Here is a 13,004-nt window from a genome sequence, read left to right on the forward strand (position 1 = left end):
TTTTTTCAGTTTCATGCCACCTCTGCACTGACTGGCTGTGGCCAGGGCTTTGAATGCCAAAATGCTACAAAGAGGAGGCTGCTTCACTGAACTAACCTCCCATCCTTTCGAGGTTCCCTCACTCCTGCCCCATTCTTCCTATATGCATTGTAAGTGCTCCTGGCAAGAACTGCACTGCAGAGCATAACACGCCCTACTGGGCATACAAGGTTGTGTGCACAGCTATTTAAGGGGAAGTATCAAACAGCTACATAGTTTCTGACCATGTCAGCACAACAACTCTAGGTCAATATGCAGAGAGGAATTCAGAGACCTCTACCATGCCTCTCGATACCCATCTGGTTTTGAGAGTCAATTTTCCTAAACTCTTTTGCAAACTATTAGTGTGTGGTATGTCCAGTTGAGGAGTGTGTGTGTGTAATTCCAAAGTAAATGGTTTGGCCTCTAGAAATATGCAACACAATAAACTAATCTGAGTTGAGTTTATTTTAATCTTTTTGGGCTTCTCATTGTTTTGATCTGGTCCCAGATGTGGAAGTCTGGTTTAGGTACCGTGTTTTCGCTTTGGTATTTTTGTTCTTTCTGGGGATTTGCTTACGATGAGCCAGATTCCTGGATTTGACAAGTTCTGTTTTATGCTAATTCCACAGCCACCTGCATAGCCAGAGTGTGATTTAAAAAAAAACTGACTTCCAGGTCCGTAAAAGCAACATGCCAAGAGAGGCGACATTCAGTTTTGATTGATAGGAGATTTGTTTTCTTTGCTAGTTTCAATGTACTGCAGCACCCTGATTTACTAGCCCTGGGCCCCACCCTCACCCTGCTGGCCAACCTTATTCCTCTTTACAATGCATTTTTTCAATACCCACCTCCACCAGGGACACTCCTGTCTCATTTGTTTTGTTTAACTAAATCCTCTCTCCTGCACCTACCCCCTCAGTGAATGACTTAGTGGTGATATGTAGCATCCTTCCCTTTATCTGAAGGTGGAGACATGGGGTTGCAACCCAGAGACAACAGCAGCTCTTGTTTCTGCTGCATGGGATTGAAAGGGCGCCTTTCCAGAGAGAGAGTTTAGCAAAGCTCTTACCAGCTCAGCGACAGGGAGGGTCTCCTGCCAGCAGTTTATGAACCACGAGAGTCTTGTTTGGAGCCTTGGCTAGTTAATGTGCTTGAATTACAAACAAAGTGAGTTCAGATCCTGCATGAGGGACTCCACTAACTGGCTGAGTGACTTGTTTCATGTCACACACACAGTCTGTGGCAGGGCCAAGACTAGAACCCAGGAGTCCTGACTCAGTTTTCCGCTCCAGTAAACAGACCACAACTGAAGAAGAAAGGGAGGAGAATGAAAGAAAATGGGATAAAAATATAGGAGAATGAGATTTATTTTACGCCAAGCCCAACAGCATCTGAACTTAAAGTTTAGCAGATAAGCTTACTAACTAAAATACTTCCGAGTTAAGTTTGGGGAACCAAAAGATTGGAAGCTTTGCACAGTTCATAAGACCTGCCAGTATTGCAACAGCACGGATGTCTATCAACATTAGGGGCACAGAAGATGATGAAGAAGAAGCCACCCTTTGGTGAAAAATAAGCAAATCATGCACGATGGATATACAAGTGTTTGGACGAATGACGTCTGACATTAGACCTCAAACACTCCTGTATGGTCTAACAGCCAGAAACCATAGACTTAAGCCAGATTGTGTTTTTCTGAGCTTATTCCTTGACAATGTTGTCACTGTTTAGTCAGCAAATAAGAAATAAAAAAGGAAAAAAGGGTTACATGTTATTAAAAGTGAGTTGGAACTTTTACTCTGGGTTCCCCCGTGTCAGACAAGCAAAATCAAAGTGAACAAGTGTCAGATACAAACACACAGAAAAAGAGGACTCAGACCTCTACATGTGGTAATAATACCTCTGTACTGCAGCTAGACAAATCTTTTTAAAATTCAAAATCGGAGTTTGATGACTCAAAGCTATGAAGACCTTCCCTTAACACTGGATACAACAAAAACACCACTTTAAACAATTAACCCATCTGAAAATATTCTAAATAAAGTGGTTTGTTTTCTTTGCCATGAAACAAATGTACAACTCAGTTTTGCTTTGAGACATTGACTAAGAATCACCCACAATTCTGTTTCTTATGCTGAGATCTGTCTGTGTCATAATCACTCATCTTCACCCACTGTAGGTATAAAAGAAGTCCTTTGTTTCAAGGTATTGTATATAAGATTATTTTTAAAACAGAGTCCAATTTCTTCAGTCAATAGCAGCTCTTTTTCTTTGCAAGTGCACTGAAGATCCTTGGTTTATAAGCAATGAGGAATGGCTTTTATGCTTCTCAGCAAGCATGATGGCTGTTGTCTTGGCTAACACACATTGAAAGACTAACCAAGATTATCAACAGGAGTAAGGATTGCACAACTTTGTCCCAAAATGCCTAGAAAGGGGGTAGTTTAACGGAACATTTAGCCTCTGGTTAACAGGCCATAATGCTCTATCCAGTTGCTTCTGGAATCCCAAGAATTTGAAATATTTTCCTTTAGGACTATTTCTGGCTAGGTACCTAGAGCAAGAATTATATTCTTATTTACATTCTAGAACAAAAACAAAAAATAGTATTTTGCCTGTCAACATTTTCTTCCATCTTGAAGGAGAACAGCAGCAACAAAAATTCAAAGCAAGACCATGAAATATTCAGCATTAGTAAATGAATAGCATGAGGGATTTTTGTGCTGATTTTACAAAACATAGGGTTAGGATGCCTGTGGTTGACACCCTATTATGATAGCTCCTTCCTGTCCTTCTGTTCACTCTAGACTAAATTGTGAGACTTACTCATAGGGGGAGAAATTACTAACACGGGTCATCCCTTTGGTGTCAGTGGAATTACTTATGGGAGGTACTGCCCACAAAAGGTGAGTAAGGGGTTCATAGTCTGGCCTTCGGCTTTTAATGAGTCAGGCAGTGGGGCTGTACCCTCTTCTCTTGGGAGACTAATCTCATACAATCAAAATTGGAGATAGAAGAGAACTACTAGATCATCTAATCCATCCTCCTGCCAATTCAGGTTGGGCTCCTACAAGTCTTTTTTCTAGTATTTTGTCCAGCTGGATTTTAAAGATCCTAAATGATGGTCTTCCACAACTACCTGTAGGAGTCTCTTCCACAGCCAAATACCTCTTGCTGACTGATATTTCTTGAGTATCAGCAAGTTTTCCCTATCTTAGTTTAACCCCTGTATTCTGACTCTACTTATACCCCAGGTAACCCTCCCCTGTGGAAAAAAAAGACTATTGGATTTAAAAAAAAAAAAAAAACCTCAGTGAGGTTCCTTGTAACGTCTTCACTTGTTTGTTCTGCGATGTGGTGAGGTGGGTAGGAAGGGTTTACACCTCCATAGAACAAGCAGCACAGGGTTTTGCCTCAAAAAACTGGCCAGTCCCCCAGCACAAAACAGATCTCAGGGAATGTGCTGGAGGATTGGGTCAATGGTACAGAAGGTCTGGAGAAGACACCTACAATTTTCCTCTGATTTTCATTCCTTGGTATCCTTACCCTGCAATTTGAGCTCCTCCCTTTGCTTTGCCTTTGAACAGATGCGATTAAACTAGCTTTGTCTTTATGTCTTAAAGCCACTAGAAAAATCATCTGAATTCTGCCTTCTTGTCCTGCAACCTAAGCATATTGAAACCACATTTTTACAAAGCGTAAGGAAGGAAATGCCCTGATCCTGAATGGCAAGGGTCAGATGCCACGTGAATTATTAGGGGCCTTATTTTGTATTCTGATACTCCTTTTGCTTAAAGCTGGGCTCACTGGAAATTTTGTAAGAACTCTGAAACCGGCCACATCAGGCATGAGACTAGTAAGTTTGAGTCACCTGATGGATGGCATTAGGCTTTCCATGCCCTCGTGATCTCTGAACCTATTTCTCTCTTCTCCCTGAAATCAGATACATGCTATTTTGTAATGGACACATTTCACTTTCCAAGCTCTATGAAAACATTCTTATCATTGGTGAAAGGGGACCAAAGGGTTGATTTAGGAGAAGATTAAAACAACTAAAGATGTATATCTGGTTTAAAAATGCCTACGTGGGGATTGACAGCCATCTTCACAGACATAAATACTAGGAAACAAAAGGGGATGTCTAGGGCGAGCCAACAAAGCTATACCTAGGAATAGTGGCAGGATAATAAGTAAAAGTTCGGCTGAGTATCAGGGAAAAAAACTCCTAGCAGTGGGACTTCCCCAAATATCTCATGATAGAACAATGATCTCATGTTTATAATGCTATAACATTGTTCCAAAGTTATCATCATCATAAAGGATGCTGGGGATTTCCCATTGATTATAGCCCACGCGAGAACAAAAAGATTCAAGTAAAGCATCACTGATACAATCATGCAAGTATCAGGAAAGATTTTAGGATAGGAGCAACTCAGGTAAGCCTCTCAGTTCCAAGTGTAAGCAAAGAGAGAAGACTAATAGGCATGAGAAATTGCAAGATGAATGTGTAACTGCTTCCGTTTGGGCAGACAGTGGAGTTTGAACAATGAAACTATGGTATAAAAAATATGAGCCTCTATGCAATCTGCTAAATAAGTAACTCCATTAGCTATAGTATGTTCTTATTTTCTTATGGAGACCAGTCACTAGAAGAAAACAAAGACCTACATTTTGCTAGTGTGAGTTACATACAGGTGGAGGATTTGGGATTTTGGGAGAGCATTGTGACAAAACCCACTCTGTCAGGGGACCAGGTCACAGGCACTCAGGCCTAGTGGTCAGAGCCCAAATGCCAGAGTCCAGGTTTGGGACAGAGTCAGAGACAGTCAGAGACAAATGTCAAGACAGTCAGGAATCAGAGGCGAGGTTTGAAGCCAGATTATTGGGAGACAGGGAAGGCAGGAGATGGGCTGGTTCTGAGGCAGGAACAAAACAAGGCGCAGGGCAGGGGCTATGGAGGAGCAAAGCAGGAGCAGGGCTTAGAGACAGACAAGCCCACAGAGACAGAGAGTCCACAGGACCATGCATTGAGCAGCTAGCAAGCTACTGCTGCTGCTAGACTTAAAATCCAGCCTGCTAGCTCCCTCAGCCAATGAGCACGTGTGTGTACCTGGCGCGGTTCACCCCTCGCCCCGACACCTGCCCCTTTTGTGGCACGAGGAGACCCTGGCGCACATCTATCTGGAGTGCGCCAGGTTGCAGCCCCTGTTCTGGCTCCTCCAGAACCTCCTGCTGAGGTTCTGGCTGCACTTTTCCCCACACTTGTTTTTATACACATAGCCCATCCATGGCCCCACAAAGTCACGGGACCTCCTCGTCAACCTCCTCCTCGCCCTGGCCAAAGTGGCCACCTATAACACCAGGGAGAGGAGGTTGGCTGGGGGGGGTACTCTGTGACTGTGGGACCTATTTACTTTCCTCTGTCTGCTCACGCATCCATGCAGAGTTCCCCTGGGCAGCATCCACTGGCTCCCTTGACACCTTCCAGGAGCGGTGGGCACTGTCCAGGGTTCTCTGCTCGGTGTCCTGTTCCGGTTCCCTCCGTTTGACCCTTTGACCCTCACGCCCCTTCCTGTTTTTTCATTTTGAAATCAGTTGAGTCCTGGGTCCAGTGGCTCCTCCCCTTAGGCTGGGGGAGGGGCCTTTAGCAGTGGGCGGGCTTGCACCTGCCCACTCCCATGGAACTCAAATAGTAGCTCCCCCAGCCAATCAATCCGGGGTGGCGGCGGGGGGAAGGTTCATCAGGCAGCCTGGCTGACTCTTTAGGGTATCAGGAGCACTGAGCAAGCACAACTGCAGGACCTTGCTCCTGACACTCTGAAGACGGCCTGTTCAAATCAGGAAGGCTCTTTATGCAGAAGAGCTGATTTCCTAGGTTTAAAAGAGGCACATCTTGTTAGGTAAGCTGCAGGCTCAATAGGAACAGAAGAGAGAAGGGGTGTGTGACAGGGTACACTCGTCTCTTGTGAGTACCTCCTGTTGGCTGGATGCAGACCTGCCCCCTCCCTGCTCACAGTGCCAGCCGTCAGTGGTTGTCCTCATCAGGTGGGTTTTCAGTGGCTCAGCCCTTCAGCTACGTCACACAGTCAAAAACGAATGAACCCCTTCCATGGTAAAAAAGGGGCAACAAGGACTACCAGGGTGCCCTTGCTGGTATCTGCAGCCCTGCCTCTGGGCACCCTTCCCAGCCCCTTCTGGGCTAGCTTTGACTCCGTCCTGTCCCATTACAGAGCAGCACCCCAGGGCTTTCTCCCTGGAGACACTTCATCTTTACTAGTTCTGTGGTTTCCCAGTTCTCCAGCCAGGTCACGCCTTAAAATTCAGACCCCTTCCAGGATAACAAAGCCCAATGAACAGCTGGCCCTCTTTAGCAACTTCAGCCCCATCTCCAGGCCTGTTACAGAGTTACAGTCCTTGGCTTGGGCTCCAAAATAAATTTGTCCCCTTCTCATGGCCCACCCACTACTCGAGGTCCCAACCCAGGGACCCTACAAATAGCCAAGTGCTGTTCACTTTAATAGTTGCTGCTGCATTCCCCAGGCTGCTTCCCACTCTGTCTCATCATCTTCACCCATTACCTTAGGGTTATAGTCCTTGGGGTCTCTGTTCTGTCCCTGCTTGCACAGGATCTTCCTCCAGGCCACCTCACCTGGACAGTCCCTTGACCTCCTCCCTTACGGTCCTCTCCCAGCCAGGAACTGATCTGCTCAGGCCCAGCACCTCCTTTTAACCGATCCTGCTGTGCTTTGATTGGCTGATTCCCTGCAGCCTTTCTAGGCAGGCATGGAGGACCCATCTTCACTGCTCCTTTCCTGGGGCAGGATGTGGTAGGACTGTCAGATCTCCAGCAGGGGGCCTCCAAGGGCCTGGTACACCCCATCAGCAGGCCTTTTCAGGCCAACGATTGTGTGTGTACTTCCAACAGACAAAGTAAGGTTGGAGACAGAACAGTTGAAAGATAAGAAGATAATGTGCATACAAAACTGAAAGATCAAGGGGAACAAGCAAGAAGAACCAGAAGTCATTTTAAATTAAGGAGATTAGGATTTAGTGGAGCCAGTGAAAATTTGGTGAGATGGTTTTACAACTGGAATGTCAATACAGAGGGGTAGAATCTGTAAATAAGAGATAGGAGGGAAGAAGAGGTACTATTTACTTGTCAAAAGTATTTCCAAATCTGGTGAGCAAGGTGGCAGAGGAGAAATTACTTGACTGAGTGCTATGTGAAATCTCAGGTCAGTGTTTATTTTAGTTGCTAACTTATCGGCCCCTAGTAATAATAATCATGCTTACTTTATTTATATGTGATGAGGTTATTCATGCCATCTGAGCACAGCTATGGTTGGGAGAGGTGCAGAGCTGCACTAAGCTAGCATGTGGGGGGAGCATGCCCATAGATCCATCCCTTCAATGGGGTGCAGCATTTCCCCCCAGATACACTGGGCTTGCTCCAGAGGACAGGGCAGAAGGGCTGGTGGGGTCATGGCCCTTCTTGCTATCTTTGGGGGTATGTGCAGTCTCTGGAAGCAGACAGTAGGACCAGTCCCTAGCTCTCCCAAGCACAGGGTCTGCAATTGTGACAAGTGCTAGGCATGCAAAGCTGAGATGGTCTTTATGCAGCCTCCCTGACACAAGCCCAGCACCTGCACAAGGACCAGTCACAATGAGTATGTCTACACAGCAGCTGGGAGGTATAAATTCCCGGCTCGAGTACACATATCTGTGCTAGTTCAAGCAGAGCTAGCATGCTACAAATAGCAGCGTCGCTGCGATGGCCTGGGCGGCAACTCAGAGTAGCTGCACAGGTACAACCCCACCTGACACCCCCACACCCCTCAGTATGTACTGGGTCTTGTGTGGATGCTTGGTGTGGGAGGGTGCAAAATCTGGACATGTATTGAGGGTCACAAAAATTCAGTGAAGTGCGTGTGTGTAGCTGAGTGCAACCCTGGACAGCAATTTCTCATGTACTGGCTATGGAACGCCAGCTACAACATGAAGAGCCGCCTCACCCAGGGAAGACTGGTGTAAACAGAACCACCTTCCTCTGAGGACAAATTCTTCTGGCTGGCCTCAAGGAGATGCATTTTGTGCAGGAGAGCAGGGTGCGCACGCACGCACGCACGCACGCGCACACACACACACACACACACATACATTCCTCCGCCGCCCCCCAACCACTCAGCAGAGCTAAACCAATTGACAGATTTGACTATCAGATCTAATCAGACCCATCTCACGGAAGGCCTGGAAGTAGTCACAACAAAAGAACCTTTCTTAATAGTTTAGCAGGTGTGGATCACAAATTTAAAGATGCAGAGCTACCTCGGATAAGTGCAAAAAGTTAATCTACCGTATATTTCAATAATTACAAAACCAGCTACTGTATATTTCTTAAACTTCAATATTTAATTAGCCAAATATTGCATTGCAATCTTTGCAAGACAAGATTTTTTTAAAAAAAAAATTCTATTTCTTTTATTATCCACTTGTTTATAGGATTCATTCATTCTCATCAAGCCAAACCTGATATGACTGACTCTGAGCCCATGTTCAACAAAATTGCTGCTGTTTATATATCCAGGGGGACTTTTCAGAAGGGGAAAAAAACACCTTCAGTACATTAATTCCAAAGGACTCAACAATTAACAAACTAATCTCATTACATGTGCCAGGGGCCAAATCCTGGTAGATGAAACCTGAGCTAATGAATTAAAAGCCTGAAAACTATTTTGGCTGCATAAGTCTGCTTTTCATTTCAGCTAACCTTTCAATAATAATCCTGCAGGATTTTTTTTTCCATGATGCTTATACTTTCTGAGATATGTGACTCCTCTTGGACACAAGCTCCTTTGTTATTTTATTTCTTGGAAATATTTAGCAATGTCCCAATAACTTACTTGTTAAAAGTATATTTGCTTTTCCTGTCCTGAAGGTTGTAGCTGAGTTTTCCCTTCTGTGAAAAGCCTCTGGCTTTTTACTGCATTTTTACTGCAGGCAGAAAACAAGACTAGGAGAAATGTTTGCCATATGTTGACATAAGGCTTATGTCATGGGGAGGGGGAGGGTTGCCCCTCTGACATCATGACAGGAATGTCCCTATGATACTGCTAGATATGGGCAAATTGATCACAAGAAAATAAGAAGCATCCTAACTTTTGTCAGAAACTCCAAAGGAAACCAAAACCCAGGTTTATTATAAAGATTTCAAAAAAGGTCAATTAACATTCTAAAAATGTGTATTTAGGGGGCGTGTGTGTGGGGGATATATATAAAAGAAGAGCCTCCTATAGCATGGAAATGAGAAGATTCTGCTAAAGGGCTTCTCTGTAAAAGCTGAAATAACCTGGGAGGAGCTTAGATATTATGGTGATGGGTGCTATAGAAAATAAAGAGAGAGAGCGATTAATACACTACTTTTAATGGTCTCTTTCACTGTTCACTTCACCTCTCTGTGCCTCTATTTGTCCTCTTCCCCTTTGTCTCTCTTGTCTATATACATTTTAATATCTTCAGGACAGGTACTATCTCTTACTTTGTGTTTGTACAGCACCTAGCACAGAATAGCTATAATAATAATGAATAAATACTTTGCTTTGATTTTCAAATGCCAACCTCTCCCATCCAAAAAGTTTAAGATCAGGGAGAAGGGAGGGGTATTGCCTGTCTCTCTGAAACAAAAGTCTCACGCAAAGTATTAGAACCACGTTGAAATTTCTAATACAGCGCTTAAGACTTTCGTTTTAAAGACAGAGGAAACGGAAGGGGAGCAGGAATGTATATTGTAAGGAATTCCTCTGACACATAACGAGAAACCAGAAGATAAAACTGCAGGCAATGGAGCACAAGCTGATATGCTGGCGGGGCTGGCAGGAGGCGGGATGGGGAAGAAGATGTTAAAAGGACTGCGTGACCGATCGAGACTAGCAGGCTTTGGAAACCCTGAAGAAACACGTTGCTTCATTTGATATTTCCCCGCACCCCCCGCCACCACCACCTCTTTTTCCAGGCCTGCAGTAAGAAAACATTGCATCTAATAATATTTCTCAGCCGGCAAAGTTTACAAATAATCCTTTCAGTCCCTATAGGTGGACAAGCACTCCTGTTATGAACTGTTCCTATAGGCTTTCCATGGAGAAACAGTAGTTATTGTTGGCAAACCTTAGGTTTAAGTCCCTTGTGTCAGGGAGTCTATGGAGGGAGTGCTATGGACTAATGTAAAAACAAGTATAAGCCTTGGCCAGCTTGAAATAGGCAATCTTTCTCTTCAGACATACATACATACAGAGAGAGAGAGGTTTATTTCACACACTGCTATTTTGACTATTTTTTCCCTAGACTCCCCCACTGTCAGCTCCATAAAATAGTACATAAGTATGTGATACTTCAGAAATTGGACAGCCTGGTCCAGAGTGAGAAACCACTCTTTTACATTCCTTGGGAAAATGGGTTATAGATTCTATATTTAAATAAAGGTTAGAACAATAAAGCGGCAGGGTTTTTCCACAGTGACTCTCACCTTCTCAGACAGTAAATGCTGAGTAACTCCTCATCCCTCCTCACCCTCTGTCCCCCACCCCACTTCCCACACCTCAGCGAAAGGGCTCCGTGTTCCCTCTTGTTTACTGAATGTCTGGAGTGATGTCAAATAAGCCACAAGGCCGCTCTTTTAGAGAGACCATTCCACTTGTCATAGAGTAAAAAAAGGGGACAGACACGGCAGCAGTCACCCAGAATGGTCTGCGTGGGCTGGATTCTGGGGTCTGGCAGAAGTTCCACTGAATTTAGGCCAGCCTGGGGCTGTGGATGTGCTAACAGCCAGAAGCAACAGAGTGTGTGTGGTGTGTGGGGGGAAGGGGATGCTGAAATTTTTAGGCAGCTGGAGACACCGCAAGGGTTCCGAAATCTCTAGTTTCATTCATATGTGCTCTTTTAAAACAGGTAATTTGAAAATGTGGTTGTGCCACTAGGTCTTTGCTTCTTTCTTGCCCTCCAGCATGAGACTCGTGATATAAATAACAAACCTGTTAAATAACTGTGCAAGCCTGTCGAATAACTCAACTATGCACCATCCAAAAGACTGGAGCCCTGTCGATAGACTGAGATAAACGAAGGTAACAGTGGGTATATAACCTCCTGAGAGGGTAAAACGAAGAGGTGTCAGTAATGATTGGTACATGGCATGCCGGCATGCTCTCCTGACAGGGGCTGATTGGCAAAGTGATGGATCTTTGCCCATTTCATGTTATTTTTCTGAGGAACACTGACATTGACCAACTGGACCCTGACCAATTATAACCATTCATGATCCAAACCTGACTGACTGTTTTCCACATGCCTACAAATTCCATACACTTTGGAATAAACAACATACATTACAGTCAATTTCATGCTCCAAGTAAGGTGACATCCTTGCTGGGATCTTCCAACTTTAAGCCTTGCATGGAACTTACAACTGTCCAGTGATTTGGCTTGTCAGATCACTGGCATCCAGTCACTTGTACACATTAACCTCCTGACCTCCAAATGACAATCCACACCCCTGCCAAAGAATTATCTTTTTTTTTTTGTTTGCCCGAGAAGGCAAAAGTGCCTACTTACTGTTCGACGTACAGCTACAGCAGCTGGAAGCATATGGCATCGGAGATACGGAATTTAATTTCCCGATATTTACATAGATTGAAACAATTCTGATTCCAGACTTCAGAAGGTCTATTCCACCAGACCTCAAGGCAAAAGCTTTCAGTTCAGTTCATTTTCCTCCTCTTCTCTTCTTTCGGCAAATGAGCTGGGAATTACAGTTTAAAGTCTGCACGGGCTTTACGATGTTGAAAGATTCTTAGGTCCTTGATCTAAAAGGCTTACTGCATAAATGCTGCTTTTCACTTTTGGGAAATCCAAAGGACTTTTAAGAGCCCTAACTATTTTAAAAATCTCTCTTTTCAATGACCTTGACTAGATTTGAAACAGGCCATCCAAGAGTTCTGCACATGTCGGCTGTGGATAAAAGTCTCTTTGTAAAAATAAAATAGATAGTTTAAAAAAGTCGGTCACACGGAGGAGAATGAAGACAAGCATATCTAATGCTGACTGTGGAACTGCCCATTGTTGCTATACTACGGTAGAGTGTAGATTTAAACCAGGACATTCTTTGTCCTGAACCTAAGTAAGGTGGAATGTTGTAAGATACCACCAAGTCAATGGAGCTGAAGTTATGTGCTCTGCCACTTGATTGTCTTAAATTTCCCAATCAGTGGCTATCCGTGGAAAAGGCATCTCTGATTATTACAGAAACACAGTGATTAAGAGATAGTGGAGACCTTGAACTCCATTATTTACAAAAAATTCCCAGTGATGACTGGAGTTCATTCTAATATTGCAAGATCCCTTTCTCAGCAATGATTTCTAAAGAGGGGAAAGGTTGTAGGACTGTGGACAGAAAAATAAAGAACATTCAGGGAGAGCTTAATATTATAAAGGTTCCTGCAAAAGACTCATTGACTGAAGATGGGGGCATGTGCTTCCTTTTCTTGTGTCTAAGGGGGCCTCTCCTCATGGGTCTTTTATAACACCATTCCATGAGATCCTCCGCTGGTGTAAAGAGGCATGACACCACTGCCACGGAATGGACTACACCAGTTTATGTCATCTGAGGATCTCACCCATCGATCTGCAATTCACCAGGAACATTTGTACTAGCAGGGTGGTTGCCTATTAACATGCTAAAAGAAACAAAAAATTGAAGCCCCACATCCTGACAGTACAGTAAAAATCTCTCCTGTAACCACAGTTATTACTGTTCATCATTTGTATTATGGTAATCTAAGATCAGGGCCCCTTTGTGCCAGGTGCTGTACACACATGCAGTAATAGACAGATCCTATCCTGAAGAATTTGCAATTTAAATAAACAAGACAAGATTGTCTGGAAGAAAACTCCTTTCTCTCTTTGTTTGGTTACAAACTTTAAAGCATACTATTAAT

The 13,004-nt window shown here is 44.0% G+C and overlaps 1 protein-coding gene across 1 annotated transcript in view; it reads right to left on the minus strand.

The window, feature by feature from the left end:
* Nucleotides 1–6,704, minus strand: part of PAPPA (pappalysin 1) — a 249,920-nt gene extending 243,216 nt beyond the window's left edge. The window contains exon 1 of the mRNA XM_067542149.1: nt 6,600–6,704. The gene's annotated coding sequence lies outside the window, so the exon portion shown is untranslated. The remainder of the gene's footprint in view (nt 1–6,599) is intronic.
* Between the last annotated feature and the right edge of the window lie 6,300 nt (nt 6,705–13,004).

The sequence above is a fragment of the Emydura macquarii genome, unplaced genomic scaffold (genome assembly GCF_026122565.2).
Source record: "Emydura macquarii macquarii isolate MOO-44397 ecotype Brisbane River unplaced genomic scaffold, CSIRO-AGI_Emac_v2 contig_691, whole genome shotgun sequence".
NCBI lineage: Eukaryota > Metazoa > Chordata > Testudines > Chelidae > Emydura > Emydura macquarii.